Source organism: Esox lucius, chromosome 25, assembly GCF_011004845.1.
Source record: "Esox lucius isolate fEsoLuc1 chromosome 25, fEsoLuc1.pri, whole genome shotgun sequence".
Taxonomy (NCBI): domain Eukaryota; kingdom Metazoa; phylum Chordata; class Actinopteri; order Esociformes; family Esocidae; genus Esox; species Esox lucius.
The window spans coordinates 9319890-9331838 of record NC_047593.1 but is presented as its reverse complement, the minus strand read 5'-3'; the positions used below and the strand labels follow the sequence as shown (position 1 = coordinate 9331838).

General features: G+C 41.4%; 1 long non-coding RNA gene across 1 annotated transcript; it reads left to right on the top strand.

Annotated features, from left to right (window-relative positions):
• Nucleotides 1-2624: 2624 nt before the first annotated feature.
• LOC117594119 lies at nucleotides 2625-3886 on the top strand. The gene is made up of 3 exons (XR_004575500.1): nucleotides 2625-2815; nucleotides 3223-3286; nucleotides 3818-3886. It is a non-coding gene; the product is annotated as an uncharacterized LOC117594119 (long non-coding RNA).
• The last annotated feature ends 8063 nt before the right edge of the window (nucleotides 3887-11949 follow it).

Genomic DNA, 11949 nt, shown 5'->3' with positions numbered 1-11949 from the left:
CAGTTTCCCCTCTCAAAGTCAGAACTTTAATTAATGTAAGAAATGTCAAACTCACCCATGATCTTATCTTCAAAAATGGTTGGCAGCCATCATGCAGCAATATGGCAGGGCAGTTTGCCTTGACTACTGGCCTGTGTGTCGCACTGGTGGCCACTATTCCGAGTGCTACCTCTGCTCCCATATAGGGTGAGTTTTTACTCTTTCATTTACTGTAGTGTTATGGTGTGCACTTAAGGACACAACCCTGCCAATTGTCAATATGCAATGTGTGTTCTACTGTTCTGTCATGCATCCAACAGTTTGTGGCTTACAATAGTTACTTTATGTTAGTATCACAAATGGACATGGCTGTTTAACAATGAATGATTGTGGCTTTGTGACTGATTGCAACATGCAGGCTGTGTGTGTTTTTGTTGGTAAATGCTTCAATGATTCAGACACTTATTTCCTCCTATTAGATGCGAGAATTTATTTCCATGTTTAATATTGAATGTAATTCAACAAACATTAATGAGGGAATCCCTTCATTTTCTGTTTATAAAGAATGTAAGAACAAGAATGTGAAGGAAGAGAGCTGTGGGGGAGGAGAGATCTGAGTGACCCATTCAAATCTTATTAACTTTTGACCTCACCTAAATATCCTGCGAGAAATGATGGATGTGGTCACTTTGTTATCCCTGTGCAACTTCAGATGTTCGTTGTAAAGGTAAAATCTCAGTCATGACACTAATAAACAAAATCCTCTAGCCCGGTAGACTAAATCAGCTCTGACTAAGTGGTCATTTCGGTGTTGGAACATCATGATGACATCATGAACACTTGAAGGTAACTTGGTCATGGTGACACTTCAAAAATGAATACTAAGTCAGGGGTGGTCTTACAGCCTTGCACTATAAACCACCCAGCATCTCTTGGATGTGAGGTCCTTCACCTTCACCCAGGCACCCCCTTGGTTGGATGTCATTGCTGTTTCTTTCAGCACCTAGTGAAGCGAAGCTCCTCAACAGTGCATTTAAAGTGATCGGTGGACTGGTCTTCCGGCCCAGGCAATAATCTTCTTTATTTTTTTATATATATATATTATTTTACAAATTAGTACATCAGGTTTCTGATAATGTCCAAGTTTGATAAAATACACAATTGTGAATATTTAGTTCTCATCCTCTTGTGTATTTTTTTGGATTGGCTCCCCCACATCTACTGTAATCTTTGTGAACAGGATGTGTTTTTGCACTGTGACAACTTTGTACTCAAGGGAGTTGAGGCCATCTTCATCCATTGTCATTAACGTATGAGCAATTTTCACAAACCTGCAGGTCAAAACGGTCAACAGTCAAAACATCTAATGATTAGTTATAGAACGTGTAGGTTGCCAGCTTTCCATAGATCTTTTATTTCCTTAAAAGAAAAAAATATATATATATATATTGTTGGTTGCGTACGAAGATATGGAAAGGGTATGAGATTGTACCCCTAATTGAAGTAGCTGTATAGTAGGGTCATGATTTTGCATACCATTACATGAATGACTGTCTGACACAATTTATTATATTTCTGATTAACAATAAAATGATTAATTACAATCATTTAATTATTTTTTGCAATAAATTTAGGTGCCATCAGTTGTCATTAGCCACCTCTCAGTAAAACAAACTGTTGGTTACTTTAAAACTAACCTTCCTCTTGGTGATCTCAGGGATGTGCGTATATTTCATCTGTTAACTGTTTGCATATGTCAGTTTTATTGCATGACTCGTTATGCAGAGAAAAGCTGTTGCTATCAAACATTTTCTACTTAATCAACTGAGTCAGTGTACTGGTGAAGGGATAGATCAAAAATTTTCTTCCTAAAATTGGCCTTCTTAGGGAGTTTTTCCTAGCCACTGAAATCAAACACTACTGTTATTTGCTCCTTGGGGTTTAAGGCCAGGTGTCTCTGTAAAGCACTTTGTGACAACTGCTGTAGTGAAAAGGGCTTTATAAATACATTTGATTGATCAAACAGGCAGATGGGAGGTTTGCGAAGTGAGTTCATGCTCCCTTGTAGAAGTATTTTCCGTATTTTTACAATACGAAAATACAGTAATTTATTTTGATACATAGTGTGGCTGCTATATTGTGTAGTTTATTTTGATACACTTAAAATTATTATTTGGTATTTTGAAATACATTTTGATGTTTCTTTGCCCATTCCTGCATATTGAATTTTCAATATACTTGTGAATTTTCAGCCCTCTTCTATTTGCACGTCTGGTTAGATGCTAACTGCATTTTGTTGTACTGTACTTGTTCAATGACAATAAAGTTGAATCTAGTCTAATAGTTGTAAAGTTTTACCTATGAGGATTGTTTTCATTATTTTTGTCCCTTGTGTGATGGATCATCCGGCATTTTCCAATGACACCATCTGGACGAGAGATTGACATTCCACTGTTACTCACTCTAGGGGAAAAACAAATTATGGGAATTTGAACCAAATGGAAAATACTCCACATAAACAGTTTTTCAAAAAAGATAATGTTAAGGGAAAGATAAGCACCAATAGCTTCACCTGGAGACCTTTACAATGTGTAGTTAACCTGTGTGTCAGGGTTTTGGACACATCTTTGGCCACTAGAGGCCCCATTGTATCTCTTGTTGGTTTTCAGTCTCTGTCATTATGTCTTATTGTTGTCACCTGTGCCTTGTTGCATGTTTGTGTATGTAAGTCACCCTTCTCCTGAGTAATTTGCTCAGTGTTTCCAGTGCCATGACCAAGTCTAGGTCTATCCCTTGCTGTGCCTCATCTGGAGTCTATATCTACCTTGTGAAACTGGTATGGTATTGACTTTTGCACTTTGAAATTTGTGAAAGGTTTTTGGAGTTTACATTTTGGATATTTCCTATGACAGTTTGGACATTCCTTTTCATCCAATGAAAGATTTGAAGACATTGCACAGAACTGTCATCTGGTTTTCTGCATTTGGGTTCACCGTTTTGATCTGTTCAAGTTTTCATGTCCTAACCCTGTGTTTCTGACACTGTGTCTGTTCAGTAAGTCATGCTATGATACAACCAACAGTGATGCAATGCTAAAACCCCTGGATGCTGGATTTTAAAAAATCTAATGGAGGATCAATATGATGTTGTCTTTGATTTGTTTCTGTTGAATTGTATGTCTCTGTTTTGTATGTTTAGAATGTTTGTGTTTCCTAAATGTAAACATGTCTTCACTGGACACAGCCTCAAAAGAGATCCAGCTCTTCATCTGATTTCCCTCAGTCTGATTTCCCTAAATGTAAAATAAGTGAGTATGAGAAATAATTTTCTTACCTTTTGTAAATGTCATCATCTTCACCACCCCAACCCCAGTAGGTGTTTGGAAACCCATTAATTTTCAACATCTGCTCCTTTCTCAATGAACAAGCACCACCAAAGATCTGATAATAGGGCAACCTATGGACCAGATATAAATTATATTTACAATATGTGGTATACAGTAGTATTTTTAACTTTGGTTAAGAACATTAACTTTGGTTAAAATACTGTATATGCTGTAGTGCAAAGACCACACTGAAACAGTGGCCAGCTGAGAAATCTTTGTGACTGATGCTCCTGCCATTGTGTTTTTCTTTGAGTAACTTCATTTGTTCACTTTGTTTCTAACCATCATTCAAAAAACAATACAGAAAGGATTGAATTTGTTTTGCATGTTGTTTGTGTTGGACCTAATTCAATCCATATGTCTTTGTATCTCAGGTGGTAGAGCATTGTTTCTCAAGGTTTATTTAAAACCCAAGTGTTTTTGTTTACTTCACCCATGGACTGCATGAACTAGGTGATGGGAGACAACTGTGGAACTACAAAATAGGACATGACTCACTTGAAGCCAAACTTGTCCAGGGCCACAGACAGGTGTCTGGGCTGGCTGAAGCATCGGTAGGTGTTCCGGTCGTCCATGGGGATGATGTCCACGTCACTGAACACAAAGCAGTCGTAGTCATACTCTTTGAGGGCCTCGGTGTAGCCGATGTTCATCAGCTTGGCCCTGTTGAACGTGCTTTCCCCATCCTAGTGAGATGAGGATTTAACCCAGAGCCAGCCATCAGTTATCAGAAGGAAGGCATCTGATTTTCAAAGCAGATGTATACCGATCTAAGACTGCCAAACTAATGGTAATGAACAGGAAATACATCTCTCCCAATGAACTGCAGAATTGGTGGCCATGCTATTGTGACTGGTCTCTGGTACAGTGGGGAGAACAAGTATTTGATACACTGCCGATTTTGCACGTTTTCCCACTTACAAACCATGTAGAAGTCTCATTTTTATCACAGGTATTCTTCAACTGTGAGTGACGGAATCTAAAACATCAGTCCAGAAAATCACATTGTATGATTTTTAAGTAATTAATTTGCATTTTATTGCATGACAAGTATTTGATACATCAGAAAAGCAGAACTCAATGTTTGGTACAGAAACCTTTTTTAGCAAATAGAGATCATACGTTTCCTGTAGTTCTTGACCAGGTTTGCCCATACTGCAGCAGAGATTTTGGCCCACTCCTCCATACAGACCTTCTCCAGATCCTTCAGATTTCGGGGCTGTCGCTGGGCAATACGGACTTTCAGCTCCCTCCAAAGATTTTCAATTGGGTTCAGGTCTGGAGACTGGCTAGGCCACTCCAGGACCTTGAGATGCTTCTTACGGAGCCACTCCTTAGTTGCCCTGGCTGTGTGTTTCAGGTCGTTGTCATGTTGGAAGACCCAGCCACGACCCATCTTCAATGCTCTTACTGAGGGAAGGAGGTTGTTGGCCAAGATCTCGCAATACATGGCCCCATCCATCCTCCCCTCAATATGGTGCAGTCGTCCTGTCCCCTTTGCAGAAAAGCATCCCCAAAGAATGTTTCCACCTCCATGCTTCACAGTTGGGGTGGTGTTCTTGGGGTTGTGCTCATCCTTCTTCCTCCAAACACGGCAAGTGGAGTTTAGACCAAAAAGCTCATTTTGTCTCATCAGACCTCATGACCGTCTCTCATTCCTCCTCTGGATCATCCAGATGGTCATTGGCAAACTTCAGATGGGCCTGGACATGCACTGGCTTGAGCAAGGGGACCTTTCGTGCGCTGCAGTATTTTAATCCATGACAGCGTTGTGTGTTACTAATGGTTTTCTTTGAGACTGTGGTCTCAGCTCTCTTCAGGTCAGGTCCTGCTGTGTATTCCTGGGCTGATCCCTCACCTTCCTCATGAACATTGATGCCCCACGAGGTGAGATCTTGCATGGAGCCCTAGACCGAGGGAGATTGACTGACCGTCATCTTGAACTTCTTCCATTTTCTAATAATTGCGCAAACAGTTGTTGCCTTCTCACCGACCTGCTTGCCTGTTGTCCTGTAGCCCATCCCAGCCTTGTGCAGGTCTGCAATTTTACACAGCTCTCTGGTCTTGGCCATTGTGGAGCGGTTGGAGTCTGTTTGAGTGTGTGGACAGGTGTCTTTTATACAGGTAACGAGTTCAAACAGGTGCAGTTAATACAGGTAATGAGCTGAGAACAGGAGGGTTTCTTAAAGAAAAACTAAGAGGTCTGTGAGAGACGGAATTCTTACTGGTTGGTAGGTGATCAAATACCTATGTCATGCAAAAAAAATGCAAATTAATTATTTAAAAATTATACAATGTGATTTTCTGGATTTTTGTTTTAGATTCCGTCTCACAGTTGAAGTGTACCTATGATAAAAATTACAAATCTCAACATGCTTTGGAAGTAGGAAAACCTGCAAAATCGGCAGTGTATCAAATACTTGTTCTCCCCAATGTATGTGCAACAATATTGGATTAACCGAATGGGCCAATTAGATCCGTCCATTATTAAATAAATATGAATAACATTTCTAATATGAAGACGGCTGTTATCTTAAATAAGATAGCAGCAAGCTTGTGATCTTAAATCTTTCAGTCAATTGGAGACAAGTTTAGCTTGTGGGTATGTCTCTTGCCACAGTCTATGGCACTACTTGGCAGCGTCGGACTAAGAGGTCTCTCAGTTGGATTCGGGTCTGGGGAAAGTGCCTTTGTCATCCAGAAGTTGCCTACACACTCTGGCTACATGAGGCCGGGCATTTTCCTCCACCAGGAGAAACCCAGGACCCACTGCACCAGCAAAGACGATGGGTCTGAGGATTTCATCCCGGTACCTAACTGCAGTCAAGGTACCATTGATTAGCACGTGGAGGTCTGTGCGACCCTCTAAGAATATGCCTTATGGCATATGTACAGATGGCAGCTCGCCTCTTTATCCATAGAAAGTTAGCTAGTTAACCAAATTGGCCAATTGTTTTTGCCAGTTAATTAGTTATAGCCAATTACTAAAAACAGTATGAGGTTACCTTTACATTAGGTACCTTTACATTCTGAAAAAAAATGTCAGCCTCAGCTCTTTGTTTGACAAATCCTACACATCACTTCCTGTCCGCAGGAACAATTTTCCCGACACTGCGCCAGGTTTTTGCACCCGTGAATGATGGCAACAGAAACACTCATCCTACATCTTTTTACTTCAAAACATAGAAATCTGATTTAAAAGAGCGACTGACACTGGAGAAACAGCACATGTTGTCAAGTGTGGAATTTCCAAAATGTGTTCTTACTGTACCTGATTAATAACATAGACACCATAGTCCAGCTGTTGACGCTGTAGGAAAGGATGGAGGTAGTGGAGCCAAAACTTGAGGTGTTCCTCACGATTACGGAAGGGAATGATGACCGCAACCTTCTGAAGGGCGACGCAGTCATTTGGCTTGTAGCGACCTCCGACCTGTAGATGTGGGTTCTCCTTCCTCACTGTGTCCAAGTTGACAGGTGTAGAGAACTCAACCCTTGATGGACCCACTGCCGATTAAGAGACAAATCACTTAGACCATCAACCTAAACTCTATTTCTGTGATAATGTAATAAAATAATTTGTGCATCTATGCAACAATATACCAAGAAATGGTGAGAGATCTGGGCATCTGTTTAATTCTTCTTTTACTAGTGGAGCCTTGGGGATGTTGGTCTTTGTAGTAACTAAAAAAGAAAATATTTAATTGATTCAGGTGGAGGGGATAATCTTAGGAAATATATAAAGCAAACATTGTAGAAAAACAAGAAACCAGGCAAGCCTAGTTCAGCCGGCCCGCAATAGAAAGGGTTGCCATCTCGAGATTCGAACATGGGTCTCCCACGTGAACGGCTGTGTCATTAACCACTACACCATGGAGCTGAACCGCCACACCATGGTGCCGGTCAATGTTTTGCCACTGGCCGTTTTAATAGTTAATTGGCCAATCTTGAATGACATTGATACAGTTATTAAACTGACTTATGTTTATTAAACTGACTTACCTCCACCAAAAATAGTCTATGTATGGCGTTTGCCACTGGCTGTTTTAACATCGTATTAGCCAGTAATAAACTTTACCGGTATCTACTAACTTACTGGAATAGTCATAAGAATTGAACAATTGCTACCGAGTCTGCCAAAGCCATTTCATTTCAAGGCATAAGAATAACTATCAATAAAGGTGATAATAACTAACTTTTTCATCAAGTGAAAAGACGAGAGAATCGCGGAATCTACCAGAAATAATTAATGAATGTCATTGCTTTCAAAAGATTTGAACTTAGATCTTCTACATGAGAGACAATTACTTTAACCACAACGCCATTAACGACATTATACGTTTCAACAGTCGCTAGACTCCATTGAGGATTGTGTTAAACTGACTAACGTTTCTTATTACGTTAACCTCCACCATAGCGTCTATGAACTGTATGGCTTTTGCCACTGGCCGTTTCCACAGCTTATTAGCCAGTAATAGGCTTACTAGTATCTACTGACTTCCTAGGAAGAATTGAGCAATTGTAGACTTTTCCATGCCAGAAACAGTCGCAATATAACCGTAAACTGTTTTATTTCAGGGTTACCATAATGTAGATACTAATGGTTTTAGCCGGCGAAGTTTTCGTCAGTAGAGAATAATTCATAAGGCATACTTAGCTTTGTCTGCGAGGTGATGCAAACTCGGGACCTATAGTTCACAAGTCCACTTCTCTAACCCCTATACTATTTAACAAGGGATAGTCAGTCATTCACTCACTCACTCACTCACTCACTCAGTAAGAAACATTCACTTTTCTTGGCCAACTACGCTTACATGGTCCGGCGAAAACAATATATAGAAATTCCATACATAACAATGTAAACTAGTAACAATTTAAAAAGAGTACAATGGGAAATATGAACAATATGGGCAGAGTTATTGAATATTAGATACAATTTGTGTGTAATATGCCTCTGAATGGTACCATCCATCCATCATCTTCCGCTTATCCGTGGCCGGGTCGCATGGGCAGCAGTCTAAGCAGGGATGCCTGGAAGTGTCTGGAAGTGTGGAACCCGATGCTTCATTAGCGTTTACCAGACTGCAACAGTGTGAACAGACCATAGGCTAGGTGGCTGTGGTCTTTGATGTTCTGTGCTTTCTTCAGGCATCGTGTATGGTAGATGGGAGGGGAGATGGCAGCCAATGACGTGCTCTGCAGACTTAACCACCCTCTGGTGGGACTTGCAGTCCGCAGCGGAGCAGCTACCGTACCAGGCAGTAATGCAGCCTGAGAGGATGCTTTCAATGGTGCACGTGTAGAAGTTTTAAGAGTTTTTACAGACATGACAAACTTGTTGAGTCTCCTCAGGAAGTATAGTCGTTTTTGGGCAGTTTTCACTGCTGAGTTCACTAGCCTGGACCAAGTGAGGTCGTCTTTGATGAACACACCAAGAAGCTTGAATTTGAAGACTTTCTCCAAACAGGGAGTACAGGTGGGGACTGAGTACACAGCCCTGGGGGGCTCCGGTGCTCAGGGTCAGTGTAGAGGGGGTGAGGTTGCCCATTCTCACCATCTGGGATCTACCCATAAGGAATTCCAGGATCCAATTGCAAAGGGAAATGTTAAATCTCCGGGTGCTGAGCTTAGGAACAAGCTTAGCGGGCACAATAGTGTTGAATGCAGAGCTGTAGTCCATCTTCACGTATGTGTTGCCTTTTTACAGGTACGAGAGGGCGTTGTGTGTTGTCAGGGCGATGGCAGAGTGCAGTTGTCCTGGGCCTCAGCCAGAGTTAAGTTGGAGTAGTTAGACTCCAACTTAACTCTCTAGTTACTTTCCATCTCTAATAGCTTTCCATAGTTATCTGGTATTGGGGAAATTAACTGAGCTGATGTATTGATTAATTATATCATTCTGTAGGAGTGAAAAATCACTAGCTACCTACTGTGTTGATAGTAAAGTACTGAGTCCATGTATTTAGACTTTAGGAAAATGCAAGACTGACGCTGATTGAGTCCATAGTCATGTGTTGCTCAAAAGTCAGTTATTTTGTCAGATGTTGTCACACCATGCCCATACAAAAGGTGTTTCTGAACTGTTCAGACTGTCACTAATATTGTGTTTCTGTCTCCATTTGCAAATGTTAATAAACTGTATTTGCTGAAGGTCCTGGTTAGAAGGGGCCAACACGACAACATCTAACCAGGACCTTCAGCATGCACTGGGACGGTTTGCAGCCGAGTGTGAAGCGGTGGGGATGAAAATCAGTACCTCCAAATCCGAGGCCATGGTCCTCAGTCGGAAAAGGGTGGCTTGCCCACTTCAGGTTGGTGGAGAGTGCCTGCCTCAAGTGGAGGAGTTTAAGTATCTAGGGGTCTTGTTCACGAGTGAGGGAAGGATGGAACGGGAGATTGACAGACGGATCGGTGCAGCTTCTGCAGTAATGCAGTCGATGTATCGGTCTGTCGTGGTGAAGAAAGAGCTGAGCCGTAAGGCGAAGCTCTCGATTTACCAGTCAATCTACGTTCCTACTATCACCTATGGTCATGAGCTTTGGGTCATGACCGAAAGGACAAGATCCCTGATACAGGCGGCCGAAATGAGCTTTCTCCGCAGGGTGGCTGGGCGATCCCTTAGAGATAGGGTGAGAAGCTCGGTCACCCGGGAGGAGCTCAGAGTAGAGCCGCTGCTCCTCCACATCGAGAGGGGTCAGCTGAGGTGGCTTGGGCATCTTTTTCGGGTTGCCTCCGGAACGCCTTCCTGTGAAGGTGTTCCGGTCCCGTCCCACCGGGAGGAGACCCCGGGGAAGACCTAGGACACGCTGGAGGGACTATGTCTCCCGGCTGGCCTGGGAACGCCTCGGTGTCCCCCCGGAAGAGCTAGAGGAAGTGTCTGGGGAGAGGGAAGTCTGGGCATCCCTGCTTAGACTGCTGCCCCCGCGACCCGGCCCCGGATAAGCGGAAGAAGATGGATGGATGGAATAAACTGTATTTCTATTAAGCGAAGAATAGTGGCACAATATCAGAAAGGAGTTTCTCAGAGAAATATTGCTAAGAGTTTGAAGTTATCATCATCTACAGTGCATAATATCATCCAAAGATTCAGAGAATCTGGAACAATCTCTGTGCGTAAGGGTCAAGACCGGAAAACCATACTGGATGCCCGTGATCTTCGGCCCCTCAGACGACACTGCATCACATACAGGAATGATACTGTAATGGAAATCACAACATGGGCTCAGGAATACTTCCAGAAAACATTGTTGGTGAACACAATCCACCGTGCCATTCGTTGTTGCCGGCTAAAACTCTGTGCGCCAGACCACATACTGCATCAATTACAATGTCATGGCTGCATAGAAGAAGGATCCGGGTACTGAAATGGCCAGCCTGCAGTCCAGATCTTTTACCCATCGAAAACATTTGGCACATCATAAAGAGGAACTAAGACAGTTGAGCAACTAGAAGCCTGTATTAGACAAGATTGGGACAACATTCCTATTTGTAAACTTGAGCAACTTGTCTCCTCAGTCCCCAGACATTTGCAGTCTGTTATAAAAAGAAGAGGGGATGCCACACAGTGGTAAACATGGCCTTGTCCCAACTTTTTTGAGATGTGTTGATGCCATGAAATTTCAAATAAACTTATTTTTCCCTTAAAGTGATACATTTTCTCAGTTTAAACATTTGATATGTCATCTATGTTGTATTCAGAATAAAATATTGAAATTTGAAACTTCCACATCATTGCATTCTGTTTTTATTCACAATTGTACAGTGTCCCAACTTTTTTGGAATCGGGTTTGTATCTGTTGAATATCCAATATCAAATAGCAAACCAACTTCACAGTATTGAGACTTTACTTGAGATTTCAAGGTTAATACTTGCGACTAGCAAAAATGGGACTTAGTCCCATGTCTAGATTTAGAAGGTCAGATCACGGACAATGGTCATGGCAGTTTGACTTTGTACCACTTGTATATCATTCTACTGTATGTGTTATGAAACAAAGATGACCGCTAACTTCAAAAACTGTTGTCAGTTTATTCTACCATAACATACCTGTACTATGAGTTGGCATAAAAAACAACAGCTTATGAGATTTCTTGAGTCCTAATGTTTTAAACATATATAGATAGTATGTCCACACTTCATGCTTATATTCTGAGATAACGTATTGTAGTACTTACCTTTAATTTCCTTTAATGTTTTGTTTTTCCTAAAGTCTGAATCTGTGTGAAAATCATGGTAAACTACTCCTGACTTTAATTCATCTTCACTTTGGGTATCCTTTGAAATGTTCAGCAGATCATTATAACTGCTAATCAGTTCAGTTACATTTGAGTTGTTCAAATTAAATAAAAAATATACAGACAAAGAAAAGGCACTTAAAAGCAAAAGGCAGCAGAATAGTTTTTGCAACATCTCAGTATTTGTGCCTGAAACCATACTACCAAACCAATATTATCAGGTAACAGATTCCTCTTTCACATAGTCAAACTAATCAGATTCTTCTGATAAACCGGTTATGGTATCTGGTAGTCATAGTAAATGCACCCCTTCAGCACAACCCGTTTTACTGCCATTGTTTGTCTATGCAAGT